The sequence below is a fragment of the Cnephaeus nilssonii genome, assembly GCF_951640355.1.
Source record: "Cnephaeus nilssonii genome assembly, chromosome: 18".
Taxonomy (NCBI): Eukaryota; Metazoa; Chordata; class Mammalia; order Chiroptera; family Vespertilionidae; genus Cnephaeus; species Cnephaeus nilssonii.
The window spans coordinates 52,234,050-52,247,458 of record NC_137089.1 but is presented as its reverse complement, the minus strand read 5'-3'; the positions used below and the strand labels follow the sequence as shown (position 1 = coordinate 52,247,458).

The following is a 13,409-nucleotide window of genomic DNA, read 5'->3' as shown; positions in this document are numbered from 1 at the left end:
GGGTGGGGGCCAGCTGGTTTGCCCTGAAGGGTGTCACAGATAAGGGTGGGGGTTCCCTTGGGGTGTGGGGCGGCCTGAGCGAGGGGCCTGTGGTGGTTTGCAGGCCGGCCACGCCCCCTGGCAACCCAAGGGGAGGCCCTGGTATCTGGAATTTATTTTCCTTCTACAATTGAAACTTTGTAGCCTGGGGCGGCAGCCAAGCCTGGGACTCCGGCAGCCATTTCTGTGGCAGTTAATTCACCTTCTACAATTGAAACTTTGTTGCCTTAAGCGGGTGAGCCCGGCCAGGGTGTGCGGAAAGCTTTGCTTCCCCTGTTGCCGCCGGCAACCCTGGCCTGCTCTCTCAAGCTCCATTCTGCCGCCATTTGTTTGAATTTGTTTACTTTCTATAATTGAAACTTTGTAGCTTGAGTGGAGGCTTAGGCCTGCAACGGCTATGGAAAGCTTGGCTTACTCTGTTACCTGGGAAACCTTGCTCTCTGTGGCTGTAGCCATCTTGGATTGGGGTTAATTTGCATACTCGCCCTGATTGGCTGGTGGGCGTGGCTTGGCTGGTGGGTGTGGCTTATGTAGCGGAGTGATGGTTAATTTGCATATTACCATTTTATTAGAGAGGATTATTATTATTATTATTAGTTTACTTAGTGAGAGAAACACTGAAGACACCACTGCACTCGGACCAGCCGAGAGAAACACTTAACATAAGATCTACCCTCTTAAAAAGTTTTAAGCATATAATACAGAATTATTAGCTACAGACACTATGCTAGACATCTCAAGAACTTACCTATCTATATACAGTATATAAAAGCCTAAGTGACCATCCAACCATTTGCCTGATAGCTATGACGCGCAATGACCACCAGGGGGCAGACGCTCCAACCAGTAGAGGAGGGAGCCCGATGCCTCATGGAATTGGCTGTGGGTTGGGTTGCTGCTGGGGCACTGTTGGCCCTGAATCTGCTTCACCTGCATCCTGGACCCAGAGAGGAGGGAGGAAGGAGCCCAGTTCCGGGGTGTGTCACCCGAGAACCAACCTCTCACAATCCAGGACCCCTTAGGGGATGTTGAAGGGCCGGTTTTGGCCCAATCCCCACAGGTCAGGCCAAGGGACCCCCACGGTTGCATGAATCCATGCACTGGGCCTCTAGTTTTACATAACTGAAATAAAATGAATAACTTTATTCATTCTAGGTCAGTAAATAGAACTTTAACAGCCATCTCAGAAGCCCCTCCACTTTCCATCTTTTGCTGTTGTCTTGGTTGAATTTTATTTTTTATTGAGATATAACTGACATATTGTATTAGTTCCAGGTGAACAACATAATGATTAATATTTGGATATATTGAAAAATGATCACCACAGTAAATTAATATCCATCACTTCACATAGTTACAACTTTTCTCTTGTGATGAGAACTTTTAAAATCTACTCTCTTAGCAACTTTACAATATACAATATAGCATTATTATCTATAGTCTGTACATCACATCCACAAGACGTGTTTAGCTCATTTCCCCATCTTAATCACAGCTCTTCTCCCTCCAGAAGTACCCACTCTCCTGACTTTTATAAGAATCACTTCCTTGCTTTTCTTTATGATTTTTATCTAAAAATGGTAAATTACTTTTAAGTGTCTTTTAATCTAACATTCTCTCCCTTTTCCTTTTTTCCGTTATAATAAATATCTTGAAGAACCCAGGGAATTGGACCTATAGAGTTTTCCACAGTTCGCCATATTTCTGTGTCGTCCGCATTTCCTGCAAAATGCCAACTGGAACCATGTGCTTGATTAGACTCTGGTCCGAGACCCTTGCCAAGGTTGTAATTGTGATACATTCTTTCACTAGGAAGCACATAATGTCTGCTTTTCACATTTTTAAAAAAGTTATCATCCACTGATGTTCAACACTTAGATCCGTTAAATCATCGGGGATTCTAAAATGCCAATATTCACGTTCTCTCATTTCGTTTTCATTCAATAGCTGGAATAATTTACAAGGAGATGTTTTCCCCCCTGATCATTTGGTTAATCAGTGGTACAGTCAATAGGAAAGTAAAGATAAATGCTTGATCCATTTCTTTTAATCTAGCAATGAAAAAATGTGGTAAGAACACAACAGAGATCTACCTCCTTCACAGGTTTCTGAGTCTTGTTATCGACAGGCACAATGTCACACACAGACCCTAGAAAACGCCGGCCACCAGGACAGAAACTGTATGATTCTGCTAGCTTTTAAACAACCCTTTTGCTTTTATTCATCTTTGAGTAGAGATTGCAGGACTACTGTTGTCCCAGAATAGCATCGCTAGATTAACCTCTTCAGCTCACCTGACTCTTCTTGGAATTCATCTTTCAAGTTTAAACATAAATTCAGCCATGCTACACCCGAGGCCGGTAGGAAAACATGTGGCCTTGGTGAGCTTTCTTTCTGTATGTTGTGCTCTTTGTATGTGAGGGGAGGTGGACCTGCGCTCTGTGTGTTGTGTGCTCTCCTGTGTGGGGGACTTGGGAGGGTGGGGGATGCGGGAGGAGTTCTGTTTGTGTCCTCATTGAGGGGTGAAGAAGCACCTCTTCTTTTTGGGATTGGTCCCCTACTTTAGCGAGCCAGGGGTTCTGTACGGAATGTTTGTGTCACCCCAGATTCATACGTTGAACTCCCATATGGTATTTGGAGGTGGCCTTGGGGTAGTGATTAGGTTTAGAAGCAGATGAGAGACGTGGACCCTCATGATGGGATCAATGCCCTTCTAAGAAGAGGAAGAGAAAGCATCTGCCCCAAGGAGAGGCCCTGTGAGCTCAGCGGGAGGTGGCCAGCAGGAGGCGCCCCGCCCCCCCCCCCCCCCCCCCCCCATTCCCCTGAAAGCCAGGAGGAGACCCACCAGGACATCCCTTTTCTGACCTCGGCCTTCCTGGTTCCAGACCGTGAGAAAACAAGTGTCTGTTTAAGCCACTCAGTCTCTGGAATTTTGTTCTAACAGCCCAAGAAGATTAAGGCGGAGGTGAGAAGTCAGGCTCTCAGGGGAGGGAGGCACATTCTTTGTTCTGTTTCCCCCCCTTTCTTACACAATCCCCTTTGCTCTGTGGACATTCCTCTAGAGGACTTGCCTCTGGAGGCCTAGATCATAAGACTCCCTGCCCCATGGTCTCCTTGGAAAAGATGTGTCACTTTTAAGAAGATTGACACCATTAAACAATAACAAAGCTGGCCCTGGGCGGGGCAGCCCGGGCAGAAGTGTTTCTTCAGGCCTCCTGCCCCCCCCCCCCCCTCTCCCTTTGCTCAGTATCGGGGAGAATTGCCAGGATTGGCTTTAGTTGCTTCTCTGCAAACTGCACATTTTCGGGAAGGGAAGTTGCCCAGAAATCTTTGATGTTTTTTCTTCACACCGATTCAAATTTATTGTATTTGGTAGGAATTCCTGCCAGAGATTTGAACTATATTTGGCAGTGTTTACTAGATTCGGTTGATAAACATTTTCTTTCTTATTTTTCTTTCTTTTTTACTGTATCTGTCAGTTTCCCAGAGGAGACTTTATAAGGGGTTTTCATCAGACAGTGCCCATTGTCTTCTTTCAAATAAAAGTGAGTGAGTTTATTTGAACCACAAGACAGCAGTTCTCTCAGGTAGCAGTTCACCTCAGGTAGCAGTTCTCAAAGTGTGTTCCTCAGAACCCAATTCTACATCGTATTATAGGAGAAAAGGTTTTGCAAAGTCAAATAAATGTTCATAACACAAGTGAAACAAAATTAAACACGATTCTTTACTGAAGGGCTTTTCAGCACCTTGGATATGCAAAAGGCCATTGTATGAGACAGATATACGGCATTTCCCGGAATTTATTTAAATTCAGCATCTTTTATTTCCTATAAAGCATCACAAATGAAAATAAAGTTGTAGACTAGACTGTGTGAAATACTGGTATAATAGCACCGTTTTTTAATTGTAGGTGGAAAAGTGAGGAATAAAGGAAAAGTCTTTAGAATGCGAGTCTTGCAAATGTAATCATGAAAACATGCCTTCATCCCCCACCCCCCTTCCTTCCTTCCCTCCTTTCAGGCCGAAGATGCTGAAAAGCCCTTTCCTCACTGCAGGGAGGCAATGTGCCCACAGCCACTTCCCGGGAGCACTGTGAGGATGGAATGAAGCCGTAGGTGTAGAGCGCTGTAAAAACCCCATTGCCTGACCCTGAAACCCATGCCAACAGTTTTCTTCTTTACTTTACTTTTTAATTACAGTTTACATTCAATATTATATTATATTGGTTTCAGGTGTACAGATTAGTGGTCAGACAATCGTATACGTTACAAAGTATTTCCCCCAATATTTCAAGCACCCACCTGGCACCACCCAGAGTTATTACAATATTATCCTATATAATAAAAGTCTAATATGCAAATTGACCAAACAGCAGAATGATCGGTCACTATGATGTGCACTGACCACCAGGGGGCAGATGCTTAATGCAAGAGCTGCCTCCTGGTGGTCAGTGCACTCCCACAGGGGAGCCAGAGCACAGCGGCGGTGGCAAAGCCTTTCCTGCCTCTGCGACAATGTGGGCCTAAACCGGCAGTCGGACATCCTCTGAGGGCTCCCAGACTGTGAGAGGGCACAGGTCAGGCTGCGGGACGCCCACCCTGAGTGCAAAAATTTTGTGCACCGGGCCTCTAGTTGACCATATTATCCACACTGTACTTTACATCCCCATGACTATCGGTGACTACCAATTTGTACTTCTCAATCCCTTCACCTTTTTCATCCAGTCCACCGAACCCTCTCCCATCTGGCAACCATCTGTCTGTTCTCTGTGTCTATGAGTCTGTTTCTGTTTTGTTTATTTATTTTGTTGTTTGCTTTCCACATATAAGTGAAATCATATGGTGTTTGACTTTTTCTGTCTGACTTATTTCACTGAGCATAACACCCTCCACGTCCATCCCTGTTGTTGCAAATAGTAAGATTTCATTCTTTTTTTATGGCTGAGTAATATTCTATTTTATCCACTCATCTACTGATGGGCACTTGGGTTGCTTCCATAATATTCCATTGAACACACCTGGTGTGTTCAGATTCCTTGTGAAATATGTTGTGAGTTCCTAAATTTGTAAGTTTGTGATATTATATACTTTTCTTTTTAAAGACATAACATGCCATGCTCCAGGTTGTACTTATAACAACACCACTGTCACTCCTTTGATTTCAAACATGATTTCTTAGGTGGGAGAGAAAGGGGCCAGTTCTAGCTGACCTTTTGGAACTGGCCCGGGGTCGGATGGCCTCTGTCGTGGCTGTGCGCATGTGAGGGCAGCATGAAGGTTGGGAATGGATGCAGCGGACTCCGTGCCTGGGAGGGGCGCACAGTCACCATTTTGGTGAAGTAAGAGTGCATGAGGCCGAGACTTGATGTTGCCGAGACTTAATCCCATGCACCGCGGACCGGCCTTGCAGACGATGAGTCACTTGGTAATGACTGAGTGCAAATATCCCTGTGAACAGCATGGGACGAAGGCACTGGTTTGGCTGCTACAATTGCACTGTGAGTGAAGTATGAACATTTTAAGGAGAATTTTTATTTGCATAAGATGATGTTAACAGAAGTCATCACATCACTGGGCCACCTTAGGTTTTTCTTTTCAGGGCTAAAGAATTTCATGTAGGGGAAGAATTCCACGCTGGCTGGATGTGATAGTCAGTGCAGGTGGACCCCGCCTGGCTGAGAACAGAGGTGATGCACAGGTCCAGTGAGGAGCAGCCTCCGCATTGCAGCAAACGGGCACACTTTCTGCTCAGTTGCAATGCGCGGACCCTATGGTTCAGGCCGGACTTGTTCTGCCCTCATGCTAACCTGGGGCATCTAGCAACAAGGATGAGCACCTTGTGCCTGCGTGTCGCTGCTCCGGTCCATTCAGGGGTGACACGGCACAGCCCTTTGGGGGCAGATGTCTTTGGGGCATGCCCTCTTGTAGACAGCACGAGAAACCCAAAGCCACCGAGACTTTTCTGTGCTGTTTCTCCACACCGAAGCACCCCTTATTTATCTTGATTGGCAAATATTCTTTTAGATACAGGAAATACATCCCCCCAAAATGACGGGGTTTTGTTATTCAGGCTTCCTTTTGGAAAGCATGTCACTAGCAAAGCACCTGGGACCTGCACCTGCCCAGTGCTCCTGATTGCGCGGCTCCCCTGGCTGTTTGGTGCCTCACATGCCACAGGTGCCATAGAAGTCAATGCACCTGGCTTCTAGAAACAACCTCTGTCATGGTGTTTAGCCCCTGGGGAGGACCCCAGCTCCTATTCTGTACATAGTGTATCTGACATTGGTACTGTATTAACATACAGCGTGCATGGGTTTTAGAGTTTATAGACTGTGTTTCTCACACGTGCTCTTGATGTGTTCATGGTAGTGTTTAGAGTTATACACTTGGATGCGGATCTTCAATGCAGGTCAGGTTGGAAGGCCCAGAAGGAGCCATGGCTGGGTTGGGGGTCAGAGACCTTGCTGTCGAGGCTGGCTCAGTGGAGGGCAGGAGATGTGAAGGGTCTATCTCATTCCTATCTATGGGTGTGCATGCTGAGCTATGCCATCCTCCGGGTGGGGCAAGACGGGTGTGATTCATCTCTAGTTGGAAAGTTGGAGCCCAGGAGGTTGGCACGTGTCTTCCCTAGAGAGCCAAGCCTTGGGGGCAGATCCCTCATCACAAGGGACAGGCACACACAGGAAGGGCCTGGCAAGCATTACCTGTAGTCCTAAGACTCAAACATGACCTAGAGTTCAGGAAAGGCTTCACTTCCTAGAGGGCAGCCAAGAAAATTCGGCAGAGGAGCGGGGCAGACCAGGAGCGGGGCAGACCAGGAGCGGGGCAGACCAGGAGTGGGAGCAGCATTTTAGGAGACCAGCGGGGCTCTCGCTAGCAGAGCCCTGGCAAATGTCTCCGACCGCACTGAGCACCCAGTCTGGAGCCCAGCTGTTGCACTGGGGCCCTCAGAACAGTGTTCTGAAGGTGAGACCTGGTCCAGTCCAGGGGCAGGGTCAGTACAAGTGTACATTAGTCCCTCCCCAGAGGATTTCAGGGCGAAGAAAAACACCGCTTATTCTGCTTACACTCAGGATGGACCAAGAGACACAGTTGCGTGTGGGAACCACTGTCCGGCTCACCTGAGGGCTTGGAACCATGGCAGCCAGGGTGATGAGTGCAGAAGAGCAGCTGGTTCTTCCTGTCTCTCCTTGAATTTGCTTATCTTGTCACCCCTGCTCTTTATCCTGCTTTCAGTGAGGGAGGGGCATGGTGATGGGTCCTCCACAACATTGGGCAAAGAAGACTCGGAGGGTGGGAAGAAAGCCAAGGAGCGGTAGCCAAGAGGGAAGGAGATGTCCTTTGACTAGCTTGGGCTGGCAACTTGATGAATGACCTGGGTACTTCTAAATATATCAGTATTTGGGTCTGACCTCAGAATATTATTATCAAGGTCACTGTGTGTGAGACCCAGATATTGTTGCTTTTCATTTTAAAGCTCCTCTGGTGATTATAATATGCAGCCAGGATTAAAGTCTAGTGACTACCCATATGCCATTACAAAGGTGTGTAAGAATTATAAACTGGCCACAAGAACGTGGAATGGATACACACACACACACACACACACACACACACTACAGGCCCGGTGCACAAATTCATATACACGGGTGGGGTCCCTCTGCCTGGCTGGTGATCAGGGCCTATCGGGCCGTCTTACCCAGTCCTGATTGGGCCGATGGGGGCCAGCTGGCCAGGGAGGGACCACAGGAGGGCTCCAAGGTGTGTCCAGTCCTCTCGCCCAGTCCCAATTGACCAGATCCCGGCAGCAAGCTAACCTACCAGTCGGAGCATCTGCTCCCTGGTGGTCAGTGTGCATCATAGCAACTGGTTGAGCATTTGACTGAATGGTAATCCTATCGGTCGAACACATAGCATATTATGCTTTTATTATATAGAATATCCTATCTAATAAAAGAGTAATATGCAAATTAACTGTACCTCCACTACACCCACAAGCCATGCCCACCAGCCAATCAGGAGCGAGTATGCAAGTTAACCCAACCAAGATGGCTGTGGCCATGGAGAGAGCAGGAGGCTTGGGTTTCCCCAGCAATGGAGGAAGCCAAGCTTTCCACCTGTCCTGGCCTGCCTTGGCCTCCACTTAAGGCTACAAAGTTTCAATTATAGAAGATAAATAAATCCCAACAAAAATGTGTGTGAGACCCAGGGACACAAGATGGCTGCCCCCATGTGGTCAAAGATGACTGCCCCATGTGGACACAAGATGACCGTCACAAGATGGCCAGCAGGGGAGGGCAGTTGGGAGGGACCAGGTCTACAAGGGAGGGCAGTTGTGGGCAATCAGGCCTGCAAGGGAGGGCAATTAGGGGTGACCAGGCTGGCATAGGAGGGAAGTTGGGAGTGACCGGGCCTACAGGGAAGGGCAGTTGGGGGGGACCCAGGCCTGCAGGGGAGAGCAGTTGAGGGGGACCAGGCCTGCAGGGGAGGGCAGTTAAGGGCAAACAGACTGGAAGGGAAGCAGTTAGGCATCAATCAGGCTGGCAGGGGAATGGTTAGGGGGTGATCAGGCTGGCAGGCAGAAGCGGTTAGGGGCAATCAGGAAGACAGGCAGGCGAGCAGTTGGGAGCCAGCAGTCCTGGATTGTGAGAGAGATGTCCGACTGCTCATTTAGGCCCAATCCTACCTGGATCGGGCCTAAACAGGCAGTTGGACATCTCTCGAGGGGTCCCAGATTGAAGAGGGTGCAGGCTGAGCTGAGGGACATCCCCCCCATGCATGAATTTCGTGCACCGGGCCTCTAGTCCTATCTAATAAAGGAGTAATATACAAATTGACTGTGCCTCTGCTACACCCACAAGCCATGCCAACCAGCCAATCAGGAGTGAGTATGCAAATTAACCCAACCAAGATGGCTGTGGCCACAGAGCAAGCAGGAGGCTTGGGTTTCCCCAGCAATGGAGGAAGCTAAGCTTCCTGCACACCTTGGCTGGCCCTGGCCTCCGCTGAAGGCTACAAAGTTTCAATTATAGAAGATAAATAAATCCCAACAAAAATGGCTGTGGCCACGGAGCAAGCAGGAGGTTTGGGTTTCCAAGGAGGAAGCCAAGTTCCTGGCCTGCCCTGGCCTCCGCTGAAGGCTACAAAGTTTCAATTATAGAAGATAAATAAATCCCAGATACCAGGGCCTCCGCTTGGGTCGCCGGGGGTGGGGGCGGTGGGGGGATTGTGGCTGGCCTGCAAACCACCACAGGCCCCTCGCCCAGGCTGCCCCACACCCCAAGGGAACCCCCACCCTGATCCAGGATTCCCTTCAGGGCAAACCAGCCGGCCCCCATCCGTGCACCAGGCCTCTATCCTATCTAATCTAATAAAAGAGTAATATGCAAATTGACCATCACTCCAACACACAAGATGGCTGCCCCATGTGGTCAAAGATGGCTGCCCCCATGTGGACACAAGATGGCCAGCAGGGGAGGGCAGTTGGGAGCAATCAGGCCAGCAGGGGAGGGCAGTTGGGAGGGACCAGGCCTGCAAGGGAGGGCAGTTGGGGGTGACCAGGCCTGCAAGGGAGGGCAGTTAGGGGCAATCAGGCTGGCAGGGGAGCAGTTAGGCATCAATCAGGCTGGCAGGGGAGTGGTTAGGGGGTGATCAGGCTGGCAGGCAGAAGCGGTTAGGGGCAATCAGGAAGGCAGGCAGGCGAGCAGTTGGGATTGTGAGAGGGATGTCCAACTGCCTGTTTAGGCCCGATCCAGGTAGGGGAGTTGGACATCCCTCGAGGGGTCCCAGATTGGAGAGGGTGCAGGCTGGGCTGAGGGACACCCCCCCCCCCCAGCCATGCACGAAGTTTGTGCACCAGGCCTCTAATATATATATATATATATATATATTTGGAGAAATTTTCATATAGCTTCATATGTGTGAGTGGGTGTAGAAATCCTCTTTTTAGTTATTCACTTAGTTACTACATTTACAAGAATTTTACTGTGAAGCTCTCCCTAAAGTATTCTCTGGGGTGTTCTAAAATTCTCCCAGCCTAAACTTCTTCCCTGCCCACCCCCCCCCCCCGCCCCCCGCATTCTCTTTTTCCTTTTTCTTTTTTTAGATTCTTTAAAAAATTATATGTAAAATATAAACTTAATATGAACAATAAAATATTTTGCTTCTCTGAAAAAGCAAAATATTTTACTTAATATGTAAAATATGAACATTCCTCACTCCTTCTCCCCCTCCCCTTCTTCTTCATTTCCAATGTTAGTAGTATATGAAACATTGCCCAAACCCAGTTGATCTTAGGAAAGATTATTTTTCTCCACAGAAACATTGCTCTACTAGTGTCCTGTGGCAACATGCTTGGGAAGGTGACTGTGGGAACAGACTGAGGGAAGGAATAAACACAGCCATTAGGAGGGTGAGTCCTCGCTGCCAATGGCTGTCCATAAAGTTTGCCAACTTTCCATGTCTGGGTGGTTCCCAATCTCAATGTTGCTCTTACATTTATGAACAGCTCTTAAGATTTTTCTCATACTGTTCAGTTAAGAGCTCGGGAGAGCCCTCGGGGGAAGGAGGAATCGAGGCAATGTGACCTGGGTGAGACAGATGTTCCTTCTTCCCCTTTTGCTGTGATTGCCCTAGAAACAGCCGGGGCTACGTACAGATGAACATGTAAACAGATAGACCTATGTAAATATAGACGGCCTCAGGAGTGGAGGCAGCTTGGGTGTCCTCACGGGAGAGTGTCTGATGATTTCTGAGATTGCTCAAATTCTTAAATCTGATCTTAGAATCCTGAAAACATGATTTTATTTTTCCACATTTGAAACCATTTCTCTCTGAATTTTATTTTATTTTTTTAGTTTTTAAAGTGTGGATAATAAAACTTTTCACTCAGGTCCAGAGGAGATGGATGTGACTTATTTTGGCCCCATCTGTAAGAAGAAGCACAGAGAATTTGGTGAAGGCTGGAATGATTGGGAGGAGGTAGGGGTCTTCCCCTGTTGGGAAGATTTTCCAGGAAAAGAATCCCTGTCTCACTCCGTCTCCACTTCCAGAACACCCTCCTGCCACCATGATTAGTGTATTACAACATCAGCCGAGAAGATGTAACTGGTGAAGAACTCTGACCGTGGCAGGAACATCTGAGTCTCCCTGAGCTTCAGCAGGACATTGTTAGCTCCACCAGGACCCACGCAGTGAGGGTCCTCACTCCACGGTGGGCAGGAAACGGATAACGTCGTCCTCCGTCATTGGTCGGGGGAAAGAGAGAGGGGCTGAGGAAGAGCCAACAGACAAGTCCTGCTCCCTGATGAGAATTAGGAAGGAATGAGGGAGAAATAACCCTTCTGCCCTGTAGACTTTCAAGTTATTGCTTCTCTGGAAAAGCAACCATAGTTTTGTGCTGGGTGAATACACACAAAACATTGGACAGAAATAATAAAGTTGTTGAGAGACCATACTGGCAACAACAATGGAAGTTGTAGATGCTGCATTTCTTGATATTAAAACACGTGTAATTTGCTTTGCCTTCTCTGCTTGCTTTTGACAAGATTGTTTTCCTCTGTGACTGTGGCCATCAAGGCAAGCCAGGGTTGAGTAGAATTTTTCTCTTCCTCCTCCTCCTCCCCTTCCTCCTCCTTCATCCTTACCAATACCCTGATGAGGGTCATATCTGAAAAGTAAAGAAAAAAATCTCTTATTCTCCAGAAAATTATTCTCTGCAGATCTGTTTTGCATTCCTTTTTTGCTTGTTTAGCATTAACATACAAGTGATATTTTATTCAACCAGCAGAGGGAGTCCCCTAATCTATGGATTCTACATGCCAACAAGAATTTAAAAAAAAAAAAAGAATAAAATAAATAAGTCACAACCTTTATATGTTTTATGGCCGAAAATAAAAAAAAATGCATTCAGCGGTGCATCATGGTAAGTGGCTCACACATCAGGTCTTTTGTACATAAAGTGCTTAAAATCTTGTCCTCCGGCAGATGCCGCATCATTTTAATGAACGGTTATTAAATAATAGACTATGGCTTTGTGTTTTTCCCCCGGGAGAAACAAGTGTTCCAAATATTTTCCCCACTCATGTCATGTGGGTGTGGAAGGGGAAAGGAAATTATCCAACGGCTTCCTGCAGGCAGAGCGGCCCCACAGCCGCATTTTCTCCAGTGTGGGGGAGTCCTGGGTCTCCCAGATAAAAGCCTTTCCAATGTCAGAATGTTATAAGCAAGCCTCTGAGTGACATGTCTCTGTGGATGGCCAGGTGTCTTCTGTGAGGGAGTTCTTGGGGATGGAGGGCAGTTCCCGGGAGCTCTCAGCGATTCTCTGCTGCCTTTAAAGCTCCCCCACGTGTTCTCACACAGTACCCCAGTCCACCCTGCTTTGCGCTGTGGAAACTGTGCTCACGGGGGTCAGGCAGATCACCTGAGGCCTCGGGGCCGATGAGTGAGCCCTGGAGTGGGGCCAGGACGCTCCGTGGCTTCGCAAGGCTGCAGGCTGCCTGTTTCTCCCATAACACTGACTTAGCGTCGGGTATTTTAATTCCCATTTCTGAGTGCAAGTCAGTGATACTTCGCCACCATAAGTAGAATGTTGTCTCAGTGGGAAAGTAGAGCATAGACGCTGAATAGTGATGGAACCTACTCATTCACAGGCAGCATTGATACAGCCCCCCCCCCCCCCCCCCCCCCCCCCCCCCCCGCCACACACACTTCATCTCCTTCATTCTCTACGGTCTGCAGGCTGCTTACAGATATAGTCAATGTACCAACAGCTTTCAATAAAGACACTGCCTGTATAGTAGCATTTTGGACCAAAAAAATAATCTAGTTGATGCTAGCATAACTCTGCATTTTAATCAGGTCTGTATCTCTCTGTGAATATTTACAATGTATTTGTCAATAAAGTAGAATATTAAATATACAAAGTCTTCACGTTGACACTTTTTTTTTTTCACCAGCACAGCCACTCTCTGACCAACGTGTTTGATAGATGGTTGACTGTGGTTTCTAGGAGCTCGCTGAGATCCCTTCTCTCCAAACCGAGAGGCCTGAGCCCCACTCTGGTCTCCCAGACACAAGGAAGCAACAAGCCCCGTGCCCACCGGCACTTCCTGGGCCAGCCTCCGCCGCAGGTGCACAGGAAGCACGTCCCGGGGCCTGCGACAGCCTCGCTCCCGCCGAGCTGGGCCCTCCCCCGAGGGCTCTCCTCCTCCCCGGACCTCCACTGGCCCTGCCCCGGCTCCCCAAAAAGCCCCGGGCCCATCTGGCACTGAGGGGCTGGGTCCTCGCCACCCACATCCTGTGACTTTCACTAACACATACATGTGACTCCTGCCTCCTCCACGCACCCCAAGGGACAGGCACCCAGTGACA

At 48.2% G+C, this 13,409-nt stretch overlaps 1 long non-coding RNA gene across 1 annotated transcript in view; it reads left to right on the top strand.

The window, feature by feature from the left end:
- Positions 1 to 12,704, top strand: part of LOC307113856 — a 38,706-nt gene extending 26,002 nt beyond the window's left edge. The window contains exons 2-3 of the long non-coding RNA XR_013814904.1: positions 10,357 to 10,449; positions 10,930 to 12,704. This is a non-coding gene — a long non-coding RNA (uncharacterized lncRNA). The remainder of the gene's footprint in view (positions 1 to 10,356; positions 10,450 to 10,929) is intronic.
- The last annotated feature ends 705 nt before the right edge of the window (positions 12,705 to 13,409 follow it).